At 39.9% G+C, this 22,732-nt stretch overlaps 2 long non-coding RNA genes across 2 annotated transcripts; one reads left to right on the top strand and one right to left on the bottom strand.

Annotated features, from left to right (window-relative positions):
• Positions 1 to 49: 49 nt before the first annotated feature.
• LOC123726230 (uncharacterized) lies at positions 50 to 1,736 on the bottom strand. Its single transcript, XR_006758595.1, has 2 exons — positions 1,585 to 1,736; positions 50 to 692 (listed from the first exon to the last, which is right to left on the bottom strand). It is a non-coding gene; the product is annotated as an uncharacterized lncRNA (long non-coding RNA).
• Positions 1,737 to 2,391: 655 nt separating this feature from the next.
• LOC123726144 (uncharacterized) lies at positions 2,392 to 5,596 on the top strand. Its single transcript, XR_006758462.1, has 3 exons — positions 2,392 to 2,666; positions 3,028 to 3,186; positions 4,476 to 5,596. It is a non-coding gene; the product is annotated as an uncharacterized lncRNA (long non-coding RNA).
• The last annotated feature ends 17,136 nt before the right edge of the window (positions 5,597 to 22,732 follow it).

Here is a 22,732-nt window from a genome sequence, read left to right as displayed (position 1 = left end):
GGTGTTAAAAATGCAAATGAAAGTAGAGTTATAGAAAATACCAAAAATATCACATTTTATTTCATTCTTTATTGAGCACAAATTTTGCAATTCCCTTACCAATACAGACTTATCTATATGCATCATACATTTCTAAAGCATAGAATGATAAGACCTCTTTAAAGGACCAGACCATTTACAGTTCAATGGAAATTAGTCTATTTATACAGTTTGAGAAATTTAAAACATTTAATGTTCAGAATTGTAATATGAAACGCATTCAGAGCCTCACATTTTTTTAAGGAGAAGCATGAGGTATTTCCAGCTTTGTTCAGTGTTGGGTGGGTGCACAGCCCATGTGAACTGTAGGGGGTGACACTCTGAGTTGTGCACACCACCACTATGTGAAAAAAAGCGGGTTCCTCTTTTTCTAATTTCCTGTATGTGAACAGTCTCTCTCTTCAGGCGCCATTTTGGTTGCTATGTCTTTGTCACCGTAGCCAACAGTACACTCATCCATAAAGTAGGAAACACTACACTGTGGTGAGGAGTTTAGTAGTGCTTTCTACTTTATGGATGACTGCACTGTACTTCCTCCAATGTCTTCCTTTCCCGCTTCTTTCGTTTCTTCTCCTGCACCTGCCTCAACACTGGTGCCAATTTATTTATCCAGGTTACTCTCATTGAGATAAACTACATTTTTCAAGAGAGACCTGGTCCAACCAAAACAGCAGCAGGGGGGAACAATGTTTGAAACAAATATCAGACATACTGTAACAACTTACAGCCATAGACACGTCATAAAATAAAATATTTAGATTTCAATTACAGAAACATACAAGCGTCATAGATTTAAAAAAAATACTGATATAGAGCTTCCTATAGAGTAATGGTCATGTACAATTGTATAGTTATGAGGAATGATGTAGTTAGTTTCACATATTTGAGAGAGAATAAAATGCACAGGTTCTTAATGCCGAAGAGATTTAGCATTGATCAAAGGCAGTAGAAATGAAGGGGAAAAGACAACACCTCCCCTTCCCTCAAACTGTGCCCAGAGTCAGTTTCTCTAACTTAGATCAGTACAATGGCATTGTTCTGTTCAGACAACATAACAACGCCATTGTACTCAGCTAAGATCAGTCTATTGAGGCATTATCTGGTGGAAGCCATTTTGTCTTACGTGAGTGCGCTTTTTTCTCCTCTGAAGACAGGTGATGTAAAAATTATTCTCCTAACAATGTTACAGCAAATATGATTGTTGGTTATAGTAAACTTCTTTCTATTCACTTGAAATCTAAAGACAATGCAAAACTCCAAAATGTCCCGAATTTATCCCCATTCCTGTTTTACAGTGAACATTTGGTATGGTTTCTTCTTTTTAAATGAATGAATGAAGATTTCACACTATTACTATATACATTTTTTCCCCACACATTGATCAGCTGTACACATCCAGACATTTTAGCGTCGTAGAGAGTGAATGGACTAGTAACAATGGCCCCCATTAGAATGATCTCTCCTTACCTAAATTTGACAATTTCTATTCCATCTCATCACGAAATAACATAATTTTTTACCTAATACAATATGTTCATACTGTACCTGAGTGAAGACTCCTTTGTCTCTACAAAAAGTGAAGAGCTTGTCCAGCGGTCTAGGTGCCCGGTGTCTTCTCCCCTCCCTGGAAGAAGTGGATGAAGAAGAAGAAGTTGTCTCCTTTTTAAACCTCTCCGCCCGCGTGGTACAAACCACAGGAAGAGGTCTAACAGTCACAGGCGTTCTCTCCTTCTCCTTCCGTCTCGCTCTTTCTCCTTCCGTCTCTCTTTCTCTCTTGCAGATGCAGTTTACAATGCCTATCAGGCATACGAAGAAACACACAACAGACACATAATCCTCTACTCTACATGTGTTAGTTGATTTTGAAATCACACCATTTTGAATCCAGAATCCACCCTGGTTATTTAAGACCTATTCTCTCACAGCCCCATATCCAACTTTATCCTCAGAACTTTCTTCGATCATCTTTCTTGGTAGGAAATTAGGCCAAAGGAGGGAAGTCAATGAGCCAATACATGTCAATAGACGGTTTTAGTGCATAAACACAATTTATGAAGTAAACGTACTGATATACCAACTAGGAAACTGAGGGCCCTCTCAGGACTTTAGCCCCCTAATCCCATCTACTATCACCCCAATAATTTTACAACCTCATGTTCCTTTTTGTGTAAAACCACGGTAATCCCCTCTTATCTCCTTCTTTCTCTCTTCCATTGGCTTTTGAAACCATGCTCTCATCTGTAATCTAGACTGCTTTATATTGTCAATAACACAGTTGCAAAATTGAAAAGAGAAACCGAAAACTTTCAATGATGAGAATCAATTGGAAGAGAGAGATAAACTACGATAGTGTTCATGATGAGTGTGTGCATATGTCTCTTCAGAAATATCACATTAGTTCATTTTAAATAACTTAGTTATAGTTACAAGAATATCAGATGAGATCAGTCAGGTGAAAAAGTGTATTGGTTTTACCAGTGGAGGTTGGATAAGTCGTGCCAAAGGGTTAGTTGAGCCCCCCCTTGTTTCTAGAAAACTCTACACAGAATTAATCATGTGACCAAATATTTAGGAAGAGGTCATAATTTCATGCAGTCTGTGAAGGAAAAAAACACATGGAAAAAGTGGTAAGCAAGATTTTCACAAAGTCAAATGAATTTATTGTGTTAAAGTTTTCCTGATGCTTGTATCTGAAGCAAAGTAGATCATTTAAAGACTGTTTCATACATCTGTTATGGTCTCTGTAAGCTACAATATGACATCCTAAACCTTGCGTGAAAGTGCATCTTCGTAGCTGTGTGGGCTAATACAGTAAAAATGGTTACTCTGGGGGAAATTGTGCTGTTTGGCCAGGGGCAAGTTGGGCCAATGGCTCATTATACCCCATACAAATGATGATTACATTGTCAATTTTATGCATAAAATGTATAGTATTTTTGCAATTTGTCATGCAGATGAACTCAAGATAGTGCATTTTTATTGTTACAGAGCAGACACAATCATGCCCTGTGTATACAAATGTCAAACAAGCAGGGGTCTTGCCCCCTTTGAGGTTCTTGAAAGAGCAGCCAAGGAAGTGAGAGGAGGGAAGAAGTCCATTCAAGCAGCAGCAAGGGATGAAAACATTGATCGATTGACACTGAAGAGGTACAATGACAAAAAATAAACCAAACATGTACCGTTTGGAAAGAGAGGCTAGATAGAGGCACACACGCTCTTTTCTCATGACATGGAGTCGGAGCTTGCTAAACATATCAATAATCTCACAGGACAGTTTCATGGGCTTAGTAGCCTTAAATGCAGAAAGGCGGCTCAACTTACCCTGTTCCTATGCTCTATTTACCCCATACCCAGGGTAAGTTGTGCCAGAACAACCTATGTTTTCAAAACTGTTATGTTTACATTAATTCAGATTATTTCAAGGGATACACAACATCCTGAAATATATGTAGATATACATATTTGTTAGAAAGAATACTATATTTCCCTTGACGTAGTGATGCTAAATGTAAAGAATAACTCAACATACCCCAGCACACTACATGGCATTATTTATTTTAATTCATTGCTCAGTGACTTTACCTGCATTGGTATTGTGCAACTGTCTGATAATACTATTTCAGGAAGTACCTGTTGGAAAAAAACACATGTTATTTCCTGTGTGAGGCCTACTCCTGCACTGTAGTCTTCACACATACTGTATGTCACTCTCAGTAGCTTTCTTTTTCCTTTTCTTGGAAACAGGAAATACTGTATTTGCAGTATATACATATGTTTATACTGTATATAGGCATTCTCATAGGTAAGATTAAACTATATGGATTGGATTATGCTATAAAGTAGCATAACATAGCTCCTCCCCTTTGCCCTGACCTCCTTTATAGAAAGGCTCACTATGGTATATCTAAAACGACTTGTTACCCACATTGTTCTTGCTGGCTTCATAGCGAGATATTTTCATGTCTAAGCAACCCACAGCTCAGCTCAGAGAGAGATGGAGGAAGTGGGGGAGGGCTGCCTGCACCACAGCAAAGCACCAGAAGTGTGCACATTAGAAAATACACTTGACTTCTTTTAAATGCTTGCAGAAAATACATTAATTCATTTTCATTTAAGTTAACAGTTTTGAAAGGCCTTGACATTAAACTTTGTATAGAAGGCACAGGGAGGAAATCAGCTTGCGAATCAGTTTTGTGCCAATGCAATCAGACTTGATCACTACTATTTTATCATGTATGTTTTGATTTGGGCGCACACATTTCCAAACCAATGAATGCTTGTCAGTAAAATTCAGATCAAGTCAGGCCTTTGTACTTTATCAGGTGGAGCTGAGCTCTACACAATAAGAGTCCTCTCTCCCTAGGTCTTTGTTGATAAGAGATGGGTCCTTAGGGGTCTGGTGGTGGCAAAGTTAAGTTTTATTTTCTACTCTACAGTTTGTTTGAGGGACTTCACCACCGTTGCTGTTCACAGCTGAAAGGCCAGAGAGGTTTCAATTCCCTCTTCGACCCTACGATGTAAGAACACTCTCACCAGTACAGCCGTGGGGGAGTGGTTTGTAACTATGACAACCGAGGAGATGGAATGGCAATGGGTGGGAAAAGGGGGGTCTATGGGGTTGGAAGAGATGAATGGATATGACAGTGGGTGTTGAAATGTAAGGTTACTTGCGTAACCCAGGTTCTCTGATATTAAGAGTGAAATATCTCACATATGGTATTCACCAGAATCTCAGAAGCTCGAAGAACTTATTACACATCTGTTGGTCAGATAGGTCGAGTGGAAAGGAACTGAGCTCCTTCCCCCATTATAAGGAGCCACTCGCCCGCCCTCTGGTCATTCTTGAGCATACTGACTTCCTCACACTCTTGCGAGTAAGGGAATGCAGTGAGATGTCTTACTCATGATATCAGACAACCTGGGTTACGCAAGTAACCTTGAGTTCTCTTTCAATGATTTGTTTTGATGTCTCACATGTGGGATATGGGCAACTCCTGTATTGCAAACATGCGCTCCGATGCCAGGTAGTCTCAACGTATCAACCCTCAGAGGTCCCGACACTGAGGACAGTATGCGCCAATGAAGGTGCAGTGACGTCTAGCCAGTAAAACCTCATAACAGTATGAGAGGATGCCCAACAAGCCAAAGAGATGCCCTTAAACAGTTCTACAGCTGCACCATTGAGAGCATCTTGACTGGCTGCATCACCATTTGGTACGGCAATTGCAAGGCACCCGACCACAAGGCGCTACAGAGGATAGTGAGTTCGGCCCAGTACATCACTAGAGCCGAGCTCCCTGCCATTCAGGACCTCTATGCCAGGTGGTGTCAGAGGACGGCCCTAAAAATTTTCAAAAACTCCAGCCAAGTCATAGACTGTTCTCTTGCTACCGTACAGCAAGCATTACCAGTGCACCAAGTCTAGAACCAACAGGACCCTGAACAGCTTCTACCCCCAACCCATAAGACTGCTGAACAAGCACGAACTCTTGTGTTGTGCACTGACTCTATGCACACACATTGAACTCTACCCAAACACACACACATAATTACACTGACGCCCACACACACACACACACACACACACACACACACACACACACACACACACACACACACACACACACACACACACACACACACACACACACACACACACACACATTTATTCACTATTTCTATTTTATAAAAAAATGTATCTTTATCTTTAACTCTGCATTGTTGGAAAAGGACCTGTAAGTAAGAATTTCACTGTTAGTCTACACCTGTTGTTTACGAAAGCATGCGACAAATAACATATGATTTGAAAACCCACCACTGGTGTGCATGGCCAAAGACCACCAATCCAAGTGCCTATGCCGTTTAGCAAACTCCAGGTGTTTATATTTGTTGGTGGTGGGTTTTGCATCGAAAGAAGGACACATATACAGCTAACAAAAACATATGGAAATGTCTGCTCTACCTGAAATTACAACCAACTAATTGCAGCATTGCTGCAAAAATGGAAGAGGAAAATGGAAGGGGGAAAAAGTAAGGAACTGGTTGTCGGCCCTGCATTAAAGGCCATAATTGGTTAAAGAAAATTGTGATAAATAAAAATGTATACCGGTTTCATTTGAGGACCAAAAAATTGACAGCCGTGCTATATAGATTGCAAAATAGTTGGGAAGATATTTTTGACGTACAGATTCCATGCCACATGGTTTATGAACTGATACGCAAAATGGCGACGGATTCAATACTTTTTTTTTTTCAATTTACATTATACAAAATTCTTGTAACCAATATAATTGTATTTATATGGAGGATACAGCCTTCCCAGCTCTGCATATTTTGCTGTGAAGAGGCAGAATCATTAGATCATTTGTTTTGGTACCTCCCAACTTTTTTGAAAGAGCACAGTTGAAAAGATTTGGCAAATAGAAGTCAAACCGGATGGACATCAGAAATAGGTTGAGGGTAGAGGAAGGCCAGGACTAAAACAAACAAAATAGAACTATTGTAAAATAGACTGTGTCCATAAAATGTATATAGTACGTATAAGCTGGAAGTACAGGCCTAAGTGTTGTTGTTCACTAGTTTGCTCCAATTGGGGGAGGGGTGGTAGAGTTGGAGGCTAATAAAGGAAATATATTTTTTTTAAATATATAAAAATAAAAAAACATATATGCAGAAAATACGTCATCCCTACTGTAAAATATTGTGGTGGATCTTTGATGTTATGGGGCTATTTTGCTTCCACATGTCCTGGGGCCCATGTTAAGTTAAGGTCAATGACATCATGAACTATACCAGGACATTTTAGCCAAAAGGCTGTTTTCCTTTGCCAGGAGGCTGCAAGTGAATCTTACAGCAAGGCAATAACCCCAAGCAGACATCAAAATCCACAAAGAAATGCTTAATTGACAACAAAATCAACATTCTCCGGAATGAAACACCACTGAAAACCTATGATTTTAATTGAAGAGGGCAGTCCAAAGGCACAGGCGAAGGATATCAAGGATCTGGAAAGATTTTGTATGTAGGAATGGCCTAAGAATATTTTTTCCTTTGCAAGATACAGTTGAAGTCGGAAGTTTACATACACTTAGGTTGGAGTCATTAAAACTTGTTTTTCAACCACTCCACAAATGTCTTGTTAACAAACTATAGTTTTGGCAAGTCGGTTAGGACATCTACTTTGTGCATGACACAAGTCATTTTTCCAACAATTGTTTACAGACAGATTATTTCACTTATAATTCACTGTATCACAATTCCAGTGGGCCAGAAGTTTACATACAATGAGTTGACTGCGCCTTTAAACAGCTTGGAAAATTCCTGAAAAGATGTCATGGCTTTAGAAGCTTCTGATAGGTTAATTGACATCATTTGAGTCAATTGGAGGTGTCCCCGTGGATGTATTTCAAAGCCTACCTTCAAACTCATTGCCTATTTGCTTGACATCATGGGAAAATCCAAAGAAATCAGCCAAGACCTCAGAAAAAAAATTGTAGACCTCCACAAGTCTGGTTCATCCTTGGGAGCAATTTGAAAACGCCTGAAGGTACCACGTTCATCTGTACAAACAATAGTACGCAAGTATAAACACCATGGGACCATGCAGCCGTCATACCGCTCAGAAAGGAGACGCGTTCTGTCTCCTAGAGATGAACGTACTTTGCCTCGAAAACTGCAACTCAATCCCAGAACAACAGCAAAGGACCTTGTAAAGATGCTAGAGGAAACAGGTACAAAAGTAGCTATATCCACTGTAAAACGAGTCCTATATCGACATAACCTGAAAGGCTGCTCAGCAAGGAAGAAGCCACTGCTCTAAAACCGCCATAAAAAAGCCAGACTACAGTTCGCAACTGCAGATGAGGACAAAGATCGTACTTTTTGGAGAAATGTCCTCTGGTTTGATGAAACAAAAATAGACCTGTTAGTCCATATTGACCATCGTAATGTTTGGAGGAAAAAGGGGGAAGCTTGCAACCCGAAGACACCATCCCAACCGTGAAGCACGGGGATGGCAGCATCATGTTGTGGGGGTGTTTTGCTGCAGGATTGTCTGGTGCTGTCACGTCCTGACCAGTAAAAGGGGTTATTTGTTATTGTAGTTTGGTCAGGACGTGGCAGGGGGTATTTGTTTAGAGTGTTTCGGGGTTTGTTGGGCTATGTGTTTATGTAGAGGGGTGTTTGTTTAGAGTGTTCCGGGGTTTTTGGTTATGTTCTCTGTTAGTATATTTCTATGTTCTGGTCTAGTCTTTCTAGTTCTATGTTTAGGGTTATTGGTTTGACCTTCAATTGGAGGCAGCTGTTTTTCGTTGCCTCTGATTGAAGGTCCTATATAGAGGGGTGTTTTTGTAATGGGTTTTGTGGGAAGTTGTTTTTGCATAGCTGTGTGTAGCCTGCATTACTCTTCGTTCGTTCGTTTTCTTGTTTTGTTTTTTCAGTGTTCTAATAAACGTTAAAATGAGCACTCAACCCGCTGCGCCTTGGTCCATTACATATGACGACCATTACAGGTGCACTTCACAAAACAGATGGCATCATGAGGAAAAAAAGTATGTGGATATATTGAAGCAACATCTCAAGACATCAGCCAGGAAGTTAAAGCTTGGTCGCAAATGGATCTTCCAAATGGACAATGACCCCAAGCATACTTCCAAAGTTGTGGCAAAATGGCTTAAGGACAACAAAGTCAAGGTATTGGAGTGGCCATCACAAATCCCTGACCTCAATCCCATAGAAAATGTGTGGGCAGAACTGAAAAAGCATGTGTGAGCAAGAAGGCCTACAAACCTGACTCCGTTACACCAGCTCTGTCAGGAGGAATGGGCCAAAATTTACCCAAAATTATTGTGGGAAGCTTGTGGAAGGCTACCCAAAACATTTGACCCAAGTTAAACAATTTAAAGGCAATGGTACCAAATACTAATTGAGTGTATGTAAACTTCTAACCCACTGGGAATGTGATGAAAGAAATAAAAGCTGAAATAAATCATTCTTTCTACTATTATTCTGACATTTCATATTCTTAAAATAAAGTGCTGATCCTAACTGACCTAAGACAGGGAATTTTTACTAGGATTAAATGTCGGGAATTGTGAAAAACTGAGTTTAAATGTATTTGGCTAAGGTGTATGTAAACTTCCGACTTCAACTGTAAGCAAAATTAGAAATGACATGCCAACAACAAACGCTGACACTACACATCCAAGTATACCGGACCAAATTATGAAAGACAAGAATTTTACTTTTGAATTACGTAAAGTCAGTGTGGAAGAGATTAAAAAATGATTGTTGTCTACCAACAATGACAAGCCACCATGGTCTGACAATCTGGATGGAAAATTACTGAGGATAATAGCAGACAATATTGCCACTCCTATTTGCCACATCTTCAATTTAAGCCTACTAGAGAGCGTGTGCCCTCAGGCCTGGAGGGAAGCTAAAGTCATTCCGCTACCCAATAATAATAAAGCCACCTTTACTGGCTCAAATAGCCGACCAATCAACCTGTTACCAACCCTTAGTAAACAGAATTTCAGCATGCTTACAGGGAAGGACACTCAACAAGCACAGCACTTACCCAAATGACTGATGATTGGCTGAGAGAAATTGATGATAAAAAGATTGTAGGGACTGTCTTTTTCGACTTCAATGCAACTTTTGACATTATCGATCATAGTCTGCTGCTGGAAAAACGTATGTGTTATGGCTTTACACCACCTGCTATAATGTGGATAAAGAGTTACTAATCTAACAGAACACAAAGGGTGTTCTTTAATGAAAGCCTCTGAAATATAATCCAGTTTGAATCAGGAATTCCCCAGGGTAGCTGTTTAGGCCCCTTGCTTTTTAAATTTTTTACAAACGACATGCCACTGACTTTGAGTAAAGCCAGAGTGTCTATGTATGCAGACGACTCAACACTATACACGTCAGCTACTACAGCGACTGAAATGACTGCAACACTCAACAAAGAGCTGCAGTTAGTTTCAGAGTGGGTGGCAAGGAATAAGTTAGCCCTAAATATTTCTAAAACTTAAAGCATTGTATTTGGAACAAAACACTCACTAAACCCTAAACCTCAACTAAATCTTGTAATAAATAATGTGGAAATTGAGCAAGTTGAGATGACTAAATTTCTTGGAGTAACCCTAGATTGTAAACTGTCAAGGTCAAAACATATTGATGCAGTAGTAGCTGCCGTTGGGGAGAAGTCTGTCTATAATAAAGCAATGCTCTGCCTTCTGAACAACACTATCAACAAGGCAGGTCCTACAGGCCCTAATTGCACCTTGACTACTGTTCAGTTGTGTGGTCAAGTGCCACAAAAAAAGGAATTAGGAAAATTGCAATTCGCTTCAGAACAGGGCAGCATAGCTGGCCCTTGGATGTACATAGAGAGATAATATTAATAATATGCATGTCAATCTCCCCTGGCAGAAAGTGGAGGAGAGATTGACGTCATCACTACTTTTATTTATGATAGGTATTGACATTGAATGAATGCACCGAGCTGTCTGTCTAAACTACTGGCACACAGCTCGGACACCCATGCAAACCCCACAAGACATGCCACAAGAGGTCTCTTCACAGTCCCCATGTCCAGAACAGACTATGAGAGGCACACAGTACAACATAGTGCCATGACTACATGGAACTCTATTCCACATCAAGTAACTGACACAAGCAGTAAAATTTGATTTAAAAAACATCTTATAGAACAGCAGGGACTGTGAAGCAACAAACATTGGCACAGACACATGCATACACACACACACACACACACACACACACGATCACATACGCACTATACACACTATAATGCCTTGCAAAAGTATTCATCCCCCTTGGCGCTTTTCATATTTTGTTGCCTGACAACCTGGAATTTAAATGTATTTTTATTTGGATTTCATGTAACAGACATACACAAAATAGTCCAAATTGGTGAAGTGAAATGAAAAAAATTACTTGTGTCAAAAAAAATAAAAAAAATAAACGGTGGTGCGTGCATATGTATTCACCCCCTTTGCTATGAAGCCCCCAAATAAGACCTGGTGCAAACAATTACCTTCAGAAGTCATATCATTAGTTAAATAAAGTCCACCTGTGTGCAATCTGTGTCACATGATCTGTGACATGATCTCAGTGCATATATACACCTGTTCTGAAAGGCCCCAGAATCTGCAACACCACTAAGCAAGGGGCACCACCTAGCAAGTGGCACCATGAAGACCAAGGAGCTCTCCAACCAGGTCAGGGACAAAGTTGTGGAGAAGTACAGGTCAGGGTTGGGTTATAAAAAAAATATTGTTAACTTTTGATCCCACGAAGCACCATTAAATCCATTATTAAAAAACGGAAAGAATATGGCACCACAACAAACCTGCCAAAGCTCACGGACCAGGCAAGGAGGGTATTAATCAGAGAGACAACAAAGAGACCAAAGACAACCCTGAAGGATCTGCAAAACTCCACAGCGGAGATTTGAGTATCTGTCCATAGGACCACTTTAAGCCATACACTCCACAGAGCTGGGCTTTACAGAAGAGTGGCCAGAAAAAAAGCCATTGTTTAAAGAAAAAAATAAGCAAACACGTTTGGTTCGCCAAAAGGCATGTGGGAGACTCCCCAAACATATGGAAGAATGTACTCTGGTGAGATGAGACTAAAATTGGGCTTTTTGGCCATGAATGAAAACATTATGTCTGGCACAAACCCAACACCTCTCATCACCCCGAGAACACCATCCCCACAGTGAAGCATGGTGGTGGCAGCATCATGCTGTGGGGATGATTTTTATCAGCAGGGACTGGGAAACTCATCAGAATTTAAGGAATGATGGATGGCGCTAAATACAGGGAAATTCTTGAGGGAAACCTGTTTCAGTCTTCCAGAGATTTGAGACTGGGACGGAGGTTCACCTTCCAGCAGGACAATGACCCTAAGCTTACTGCTAAAGTAACACTTGAGTGGTTTAAGGGGAAACATTTAAATGTCTTGGAATGGCCTAGTCAAAGCCCAGATCACAATCCAATTGAGAATCTGTGGTATGACTTAAAGATTGCTGTACACCAGTGGAACTCATCCACTTGAAGGAGCAGGGGCAGCTTTGCCTTGAAGAATGGGAAAAAATCCCAGTGGCTAGATGTGCCAAGCTTATATAGACATACCCCAAGAGACTTGCAGCTGTAATTGCTGCAAAAGGTGTCTCTACAAGGTATTGACTTTGTGGTGGTGAATAATTATGCATGATCAAGTTCTCGTTTTTTTGTCTGATTTCTTGTTTGTTTCATAAGAAGAAATATTTTGCATCTTCAAAGTGGTAGGCATGTTGTGTAAATCAAATTATACAAATCCACAAAAAATCTATTTTAATTCCAGGTTGTAAGTCAAGAAAATAGGAAAAATGCCAAGGGGGGTGAATACTTTCGCAAGCCACTGTACACATGGATTTAGTAGTGGTACTCCACTACTAAATGGGGGGCCTGAGAGCACACAGTGTGTTGTGAAATCTGTGAATGTATTGTAATGTTTTTAAAATTGTATAAACTGCCTTAATTTTGTTGGACCCCAGGAAGAGTAGCTGCTGCTTTGGCAGCAGCTAATGGGGATCCATAATAAATACAAATACAAATACAAATCCCTCCCAATGTGTTCTCCCATGTCATAAAACCTTTCAGAAATAGAGTCAGTGTCGTTATTTTTACAAGGGGAAAGTGCTGGAGTATTGTAAATGTGATCCAATAATTTTGACCCCTATCTTAAAAATAAAATAACATTATTACTTGTTAAACAAAATCTCTTTCTCTGAGCAATTGTATTAGTATAAAATAATATAATGTTAAAAAAGTTTGAGCATACAATATAGCTTAGAATATTATTTATTTTATACAGTCTTTTTTGCTCATCTTTATCAAGGAATCCAATAATTTTGGTCCCCACTATACATATAATAGGATAAGAGGATGAAAGGAGTCTGGAAAGTTATCCAAAAAGGTGGCATTGTCGAAGTGACAAGGAAAATCATAAAGCGGTTGACATGAGCTATGTTCGAATACCCATACTAACATACTGTATACTACATACTTAATGAGTATATACTACATGCTATATACTATTAGTTCGTTTTAGTATACTGTAAACAAACGGTATCCTTTCAGTTGAGCATACCAGCGCTATGTCTGTCTATCGGAAGTTGATGCTGTTGCTATGCCACCTCTTGCTAGCTGTTTAGCATAACAAATTACTAGCTACACATTTTACGACTTCGGGTGTGTTTGTAAATTCAGTCTGGAGTGCCAGAGTGCGCTCTGGGAGTTCATAAATTCAGAGTGTTGTCAGATGTCCATTCTTAAATTCAGAGCGTTTCCCTCTCGGAGTGTTCACAGTGCACACTGGACACTCTGGCCAAGGAGTAGGGTTGATCCGAGCATTCTGACCATCACAACATAAGCTAACTGGCTAGCTACCTCCAGCCACAAATGAGAGACCACCTCACTCTGATCATTTTACTCGCCCTAGCAAAGCAGGTTATGCTGTTATCATGTTATCCAGAGCGTAGGTGACTGTAACTGTACTGCTGGAAACAATTTAATTACGCTTTTTTGCCGACGTTTATTGACAACGGACATATTGGCCATATTCAACAGGTGTTGAGCATTCGTAAATTCATCATTTATTCTGCGCTCTGGCACACACAGACGAGAGTGCTCTGAAATCAGAGTAGATAGCCAGTGCGAATTTATGTCCATTGAGAACGCACAACAACTATACCACTTAGCTAAGAATGATGTGAATAATCAAGTCAATAAACGTTGGATAGTTAGTGAGATAGCATATAGTTAATATACTGGCAAGTTCAATGTATTAGTAGCCAACCAACGTGAGGTAGCTAGCTAACATACCGTTACCTACTGCTGTAATGATATACTATGCGGTTCATGAGGATAGCATAGCCAACGAATTGTCAGCCAACATAATGTGTAGCATAACTTATTTGAAATGTCATTACTTTATTACATTGCTCAACATTTTCTTAACATTTGTCATAATTAGTTAAAGCAATGAATATGTATCCGCTCTTGTTGGACTTCGGCTGCATATTTTCCGCCATTTTCTTCAAATCATAAAACATTGTGAAGCCAAGCCAATTTTCTGTAGAATTGCATTATGGGCCCTAAAAGCACGAAAATTGTGTCCACTGCTTGTAAACTTCGTATTTGGGCGAATGTAGTACGTCCTCCGGGAACCTTCTTTTTTTTTTACTACCTGTATCCATACTATGACCAATAAGCATACTACATACTCAATTTCCGTCACAAATAGTATGGTTAGGGCGGTTAGGATGAGTACTCGAACACAGCTATAGTTCCCTTGTGCTGCTGAAAGAAAAAACAACGGCCTTTCTGAAAACTAGTCTCTCTTGTGCTGCTTACATGCCAGACTGGCCTGACTACAGCACATTGATCGGTTTCAAGAACACTGAGAATATCTGAACAAGAACAAGGAGAATATCTGTTTTAATCTTCAGCCACAATCATTTTTTTATGTCAAGTGATGTTTTAGAGTTAACCAGATGTCCAACGGATTAATAATTCATGGAAGATCAATATCATATAATGACAAACAAATACAGACTGTACATCAGACACTGAAAACCTAGAACTTTGTATCAATCCGTTTTTATTTGACAATGGCAAATATGTCGTGAAATAGAGGTCATATGTGTGAGTCGGGATATAGGCCATATATGTATGTGTATGGTATGGGTACCATAACAAGGACCCTGGCTGCCAGTTGTAAGGCGTTTGTGTGAGTGCCAGAAGGGAAGTGATCAGTGCCTGTCTGTTTGATGAACACAAGGCGGGGGCTTTCAAAGACTACCACACTGTCCCTAGCGAGATAGACCTTATCTGGGCCGGCAGCCATTTCCCCTCCATGCCTCCCTGCCCCTGCTCTCCTCGGCCCTATCACAAGATGTGCCTCAATTGACACCCTATTGTCTATGTAGTGCACAACTTTTGACTTGGACCCATAGGCTCTGATCAAAAGTTGTGCACTATATAGGGAATAGGGTGCCATTTGGGATGAAACCCCAGTTTCATTTAGTCATGTGTCGACACCAAACCACCCTGCCACTGGATAGCCCTGCTGCCCCACTTCTGCCCTCCAATCCTCCAACCACTGTCTGTCTACACGTCCAAGCCATGGCTAACCTGACTCGTCTGAAGTTTCGTTTCAAGTAAAATTTTGTTTAGAAGATTATTTCCTACCAAAAATGTTTAGGTAAGATATTATATCCTCCATTTACTTAGTAGGATCCCCATTCTCTCAGTTCTGTAGCTGTTCTGAATACTGCTAAAAAGAGGAAGTTTCATCAGCCCTTATGAAACAGAGTCACGAGCAACAGCGCATGTATGTGCACGTGCGTCCTGCTGTTGTAATGTTCAGAATCGCACTTGCTGCCTTTATCGCCTTCTTTAATATCGACCCTCCCTTCTTGCTGCCAAGTTTACCGTAAGCCTAAGCAGTGAGGGTACAATAACAGCTTTGGCCCAGACATAAATCATGTCAGAGCCTCTACTGAGATATCTTCCAGCTTGTTTCTTCACTTTTTCATTAGGTGTTCATACCATAAGATGAGTTTGATAGTTAACCCAGAAGTTACAACCTCAGCTAGACATAAAAAAGACACAATCCAACAATGGATTGAATTGAGACATTCCCCTTCAAGATACTGATAGTAGCGTATACATGTCCAAATAAGGGCAAAACCATTCATAGCAGCTTCAGCCACCAATGAGACCTTGTAGGCCTGTGTGTCCTTGTGAGCGGCAGACAAAAGAGGATGCGCTTTCATTCGCAGGGGGAGGCGGAGTCTGATGATCTCTTCTGCAGGGGTTGGTGGCATGACCACATAGGCGGAGCTGACAACAGAATGAGCCTTCCCGACAGCGCCTGCCTACCCTGGCCTGGCCTGCGGTTGACAAGAGTTTCTGTACCGAGACGCTGATAGCTGGTTCATGTTTTTTTTGTTTTCACCCACCAGCTTTCGTGAAATGACTCAGAATGCCCTAAACTATACATACATCTAGTACGTAATCAGAAGAACCATGCAAAATGTGATAGAAGTATAAGAAAAAAATATATAATCTTACGTACTACCAATGTAGTGACATCCCAGCTAACAGCAAATGTTCCCACAACTTTAGAGAACATTCTCTTAAAAGTCTTAGGAGGGTTAGGACAATATTCCATCAATGTCCCACCAAACATACACAGAACATGGTTGCCATGTTCTCATAACAGAAGATATTCATGTTCTAGAAACATTTCATGAGAACGTTGCAAAAAACATTTGTCCCCCCTAAAAACCGGTTACACATCACATCTTGTTGCCAAGCCAATCGAGGCCCTGATTGGTGAACCACTGATCCATTCACAGCTCTTTTTCTGTTGGCAAGGTTCAGAATGCTCACACACAATGCTTTAGTGTTGATAGTGTATTTTTTACTTAGATATTTGACACACTTTGACATACATAATTACATTGTGCACATTCAATTAATCAGTAGTTATTATTCATGTTCTCACCTAGGATTTGAACTCACAACCTCTTGGTGCACAGTACTCCAATTTTTTGGTGCACAGTACTCCAAATACATACATTTCATTTTCATTTCATACATTTTTTGGGTATTTTTTTTTTGTACTGGCCCCCGTGGGAATCGAACGCACAACCCTGGCGTTGCGCACACCATGCTCTATCAACTGAGCCACAGGGAAGGCATCCTGCTACGCAACCATGTCTGTGTAAATTATCAGTTAATCTTACTATTCTCTTATCATTGATTTTATTTACTATTTCTGCAATTTAAGGGGTTTTTGTATAGTCATCTAATGTTGGTGGGGCATATTAACCTGTTTTAATGATACTCCTGAATCACTATGATCAATAAAATATTTTCCTTAGTTTACTTTTAACAGAGCTGAGATTTACTTCAAAGAGCCTTCACCCTATTGCTTATACCTATCAATTAGTTTCAGATCTACACAAGTGCCTAGGGAGGATGGATTAGGATTTGTTCTGGACAGGACATAACTATACTGGCCCAGTAAACGCATACCTTTGAGATATCCCTGCAGTGGTTAGGACTTTCATCATTGGTGCTGATGGTCTGTGTTTGAGACCCGCTAGGAGAGTCACCCTATTGTCACATTCTTAGCAATATATGTTAATGTCATTATTTGGCAACAGTTACAACACACTTATCAGATCTAATAAAAATGAGTTTCTCATTGAAAGATGGGAAACTTTAGGATTACCCCTTGAACACGAATTATGACCACATTTCCACTACCTATTTATTAATTATATTATTATACCTTTATTTCAACAAGGAACACAGACTGAGACCAAGGTCTCTTTTACAGCTGGGCCCTGCGTATACATTTTTACACATACAGTTTAGGTACAATGATTAAGAAACTACACAAGGCAAACAAAACGATCACAGATAACACAAAAAAATACAGCAGCAGATTGCTACATGTACACACAGGTTTTTCCCCTAACAGCACAATAACTTGCATTACCCGAAGCAGTTACAAGCAATACAAAATAAAAATCCTCCAATAAATGTTTAAAATGGGCAAGGGGGACAAGAGTCTCAAGTTTAAGTTTAGTCTACAGGCTATTCCATAGGCAAGGAGCGTAACAGGAAAATGCAGCCATACCCAACTCTGTGGAAATCTCATGGGCCTCAAGTGTAATCCATGCTTGAGACCTGGTTTTAGGAATTATAATTCTAATGTTGATGAGTGATGATAAATAAGAAGGTAGTTTATTCAGAAGTGCTTTATAGACAAACACGAGAGCATGTTGTTCTCGTCTCATGGACAGCGAAGCCCAACCCACATTTTTATATAAAACATAGTGGTGAGTTCTGCAGCTAGCTCCCGTAATAAACCTAAGTGCGCAATGATAAGTAGCATCCAGCGATTTAAGTGTGGATGCCGTAGCAAGCATGTAGATAATATTCCCATAATCTATAACAGACATAAAAGTAGCTTGCACAATTTGTCTTCTATTTGTAGAGGACAAACATGTCCTATTTCTATAGAGGAAGCCTATCTTGATTTTTAGCCGTTTACAAAGTTCGCCAACATGCATTTTAAAAGACAGTTTATCATCCAACCATATCCCTAAGTATTTATATGCAGAGACCTGATTAATTCGAGAGCCATCTGAGCTCGTAAGTGCAAGGGTATTTTCAACCAACTTTTTGAACCTATTAAAAATCATAAAATGTGTTTTCTTTGCATTTAAAACAAGTTTCAGCTGTATAAAATACCCTTGTAATATCTTAAAATCTGTCTCCAATTGTGATAATGCTTGGTCAGCTGTTGAAGCGATAGAGTATCACTGATATTGCTTATGTAGAGAGTGAACAGTAATGGACCAAGTATAGAACTTTGTGGGACCCCTTTAACCAACCTCAATGGCTCCGACTTGATGCCGTTGACTCTAACAGCCTGACTTCGATCCTTTAGATAATCATGAAACCAACGACAGGCATCCGATCCCAGTACTATTAACGACAGCTTACCCAAAAGTATCTCATGGTCTACAGTGTCAAAAGCTTCAGACAAATCTATGAACAAGGCAGCACAGTACTTTCTATTATCTAGGGCATTAGTAATATAATTTACAACACATACAGTGGCCGTAGTGGTACTGTGTTTAGGTCTGAAGCCAGATTGATTGCTAGAAAGAGTATTGTTAACAGTTAAAAAAGATTGTAGTTGCCTATTCACCAATGACTCTAGAATTTTTGCCAAACAGGAGAGCTTAGAAATGTATAGCTTAGAGATATATAGCTGAGTATATCTCCATCATCTCGAAATCCACACCACATGCCATATATATATACCATTCATTTACAAGTAAAAAAATGGTTGTAACAAGTGAAGATTTATCATATTGTGATTTCTGTGAATTGTCCCAAGTGATTCTGTTGCAATTTGTCTGTTTTTCCACATTAAAACTTGGAGATGGATCGTTGCTTAAATGTGAGAAAGTACAGACATGCTACTGTAAATATTCACCCCCCTTGGTATTTTTCCTATTTTGTTGACTTACAACCTGGAATTCAAGTAGATTTCTTTGAGTGATTGTATAATTTGATTTACACAACATGCCTACCACTTTGAAGATGCACATTTTTTTATTGTGATAAACAAGAAATAAGACCAAAAAAAAGAAACTTGAGCGTGCAGAACTATTCAGCCCCCCAAAGTCAATACTTTGTAGAGCCAACTTTTGCAGCAATTACAGCTGAAAGTCTTTTGGGGTATGTCTCTATAAGCCTGGCACGTCTAGCCACTGGGATTTTTGTCCATTCTTTAAGGAAAAACTGATCCAGCTCCTTCAATTTGGATGGGTCCCACTGGTGTACAGCAATATTTAAGTCATACCACAGATTATCAATTGGATTGAGGTCTGGGCTTTGACTAGGCCATTCCAAGACATTTAAATGTTTCCCCTTAAACCACTCGAGTGTTGCTTTAGCAGAATGCTTAGGGTCATTGTCCTGCTGGAAGGTGAACCTCCGTCCCAGTCTCAAATCTCTGGAAGACTGAAACAGGTTTCCCTCAAGAATTTCCCTGTATTTAGCGCCCTCCATCATTCCTTCAATTCTGACCAGTTTCCCAGTCCCTGCCGATGAAAAACATCCCCACAGCATGATGTTGCCACCACCATGCTTCACCGTGAGGATGGTGTTTTCGGGGTGATGTGAGGTGTTGGGTTTGCGCCTGACATAACATTTTCCTTGATGGCCAAAAAAGCCCAATTTTAGTCTCATCTCACCAGAGTGCCTTCTTCCATATGTTTGGGGAGTCTCCCACATGCCTTTTGGTGAACAACAAACGTGTTTGCTTATTTTTTTCTTTAAACAATGGCTTTTTTATGGCCACTCTTCTGTAAAGCCCAGCTCTGTGGAGTGAAAAAAGTGGTCCTATGGACAGATACTTCCATCTCCTTCAGGGTTATCTTTGGTCTCTTTGTTGCCTCTCTGATTAATGCCCTCCTTGCCTGGTCTGTGAGTTTTGGTGGGCAGCCCTCTCTTGGCAGGTTTGTTGTGCTGCCATATTCTTTCCATTTTTTAATAATGGATTTAATGGTGCTTCGTGGGATCAAAGTTTCCAATATTCTTTTATAACCCAACCCTGACCTGTACTTCTCCACAACTTTGTCCCTGACCTGGATGGAGAGCTCTTTGGTCTTCATGGTGCCGCGTGCTTGGTGGTGCCCCCTGCTTAGTGGTGTTACAGACTCTGGGGCCTTTCAGACAGGTGTATATTAAATACTGAGATCATGTGACACAGATTGCACACAGGTGGACTTTATTTAACTAATGATATGACTTCTGAATATAATTGGTTGCACCAGATCTTATTTAGGGCCTTCATAGCAAAGGGGGTGAATACATATGCACACACCACTTTTCCATTTAATAATTTTTGGAAACAAGTAATTTTTTTCATTTAACTTCACCAATTTGGACTATTTTGTGTATGTCCATTACATGAAATCCAAATAAAAATCCATTTGAATTCCAGGGTGTAAGGCAACAAAATAGGAAAAATGCCAAGGGGGATGAATACTTTTGCAAGGCACTGCATCTGATATTCTGAGAATATGACAACCATGTTCTGGGTATGTTTCTACCAGAAGTAACGCTACCACTTGGGCCACGTTTCAGCAATACATTAGGACTGTTACTGTAACGATGTGCTCTGAGCGTCAGGAAGCAAGTTTAGGGAGTGAGTGTTTTAATAAATAAACACAACACAATACAAAATAAGAAACACGACCAATGAACAGAACTGACACAGGAACATAAACAATAACGCCTGGGGAAGGAACCACATATACCACATATATAGGGAAGGTAATCAGGGAGGTGATGGAGTCCAGGTGAGTCTGGTTGATGCGCAGGTGCGCGTAACGATGGTGACATGTGTGTGCCATAACGAGCAGCCTGGAGACCTAGAGGCCGGAGAGGGAGCACCCATGACAGTTACAGATAGAAATGCAATGACAAGAGCTGATGTGATTACTAATCAGAGACATGTTTGTTCTACATTGTTTATGAACAGGAACGTTCTCATGGAAGGTGTCTAGAACATTAATATTGTATATTCTGAAATCATGGCAACCATGTTCTGTGTATGTTTAGTGGAACGATGATGGAATATTACAGATAGAAATGCAATGACAAGAGCTGATGTGATTCCTAATCAGAATGTTTGTTCTACATGGTTTATGTAACTACCCCTCAGAAAACTGGATACATGAATGTTCTTGCAACGTCCCATAAAATGCATCTACATTAATGTTGCATATTCTGTTGCATGTACTTATTGGGCCAGTATTAGGCCCTGTCCAGAAGAAACCTTAACCCTTCCTCCCTAGGCACTTGTGTATATCTGATACAACTTCATATGTGTAAGCAATAGCGTGAATGCACTTCGAAGTAAATCTAAGCTCTGTTAAAAGTACACTCAAGAAAAACTTTTATTGATCATAGTGATTCAGGAGTATCATTAAAACAGGTTAATATGCCCCACCAACATTAGATAACTATACAGAAGGCCCTTAAATCGTTGAAATAAGTCAATCAAATCAATGATGAGAGAATAGTCAAATTAGCTGGTAAATGACACAGACATGGTGGAGAAGCAGAAAGATCTGGATGCCTTGAACCAAGAGGTCGTGAATTCAAATCCCAGGTGAGAACATGCTGAATAATAATTACTATATAAATGAACATGCATAATGTAATCATGTATGTCACATATGTACATTGAAGACACAATGTTAAAGGCACTGTGTGTGAGTATCCCTTACCAAAAAGCTGTGAATGGATCAGTGGTTCACCAATCAGGGCCTTGATGGTCTATATATGTTTGGTGGAACGATGATGGAATATTCTCAGATAGAAATGCAATGACAAGAGCTGATGTGATTCCTAATCAGAGACACGTTCGTTCTACATGGTTTATGTAACTAACCCTCAGAAAACTGGACACGTGAATGTTCTTGCAACGTCCTATAAAATGCAACTAGAACATTAATGTTGCATATTCTGAGAACATTGTTTCTGTTTGAAATTAAGGGAATGTTATCCTAACTTTAACACCAAACACAGCTAAAATGGTTCTCAGAAGCTTTTTGCTAACATAGATAGAATGTTCTCCTAACTAATGGAAAACTGGACACTCCAACATTAGGGGAACATTACAGGTAACATTTCAAAAATGTTCTCTCTCCCTAGAATTGTTAGCTGGGTAGCTACTAGTAGCTAGCTTACCGTTTGTAAACAAAGATCAAGCAAGGCATAGGCACACATATAATGATGGTTTTAAGGTGGTAGATATTAAAATGAGTTAAAATAATAAGACGCTACCATTGGTGTTTTACATTTCCGGCTTTATGTGACGTTGCATAAAGCTGGAAGTAAATCCTTAGTAATGCCTGCCTCCTGAATCCAAGTGCTTGACACAGGGGGTGGCAGGGTAGCCTAGTGGTTAGAGCGTTGGACTAGTAACCGAAAGGTTGCTGACAAGGCAAAAATCTGTCGTTCTGCCCCTGAACAAGGCAGTTAACCCACTGTTCCTAGGCTGTCATTGA

This window comes from Salmo salar, chromosome ssa13 (assembly GCF_905237065.1).
Source record: "Salmo salar chromosome ssa13, Ssal_v3.1, whole genome shotgun sequence".
Lineage (NCBI taxonomy): Eukaryota > Metazoa > Chordata > Actinopteri > Salmoniformes > Salmonidae > Salmo > Salmo salar.
The sequence above is the reverse complement of the archived record's forward strand: the minus strand, read 5'-3'. Positions and strand labels throughout refer to the sequence as shown.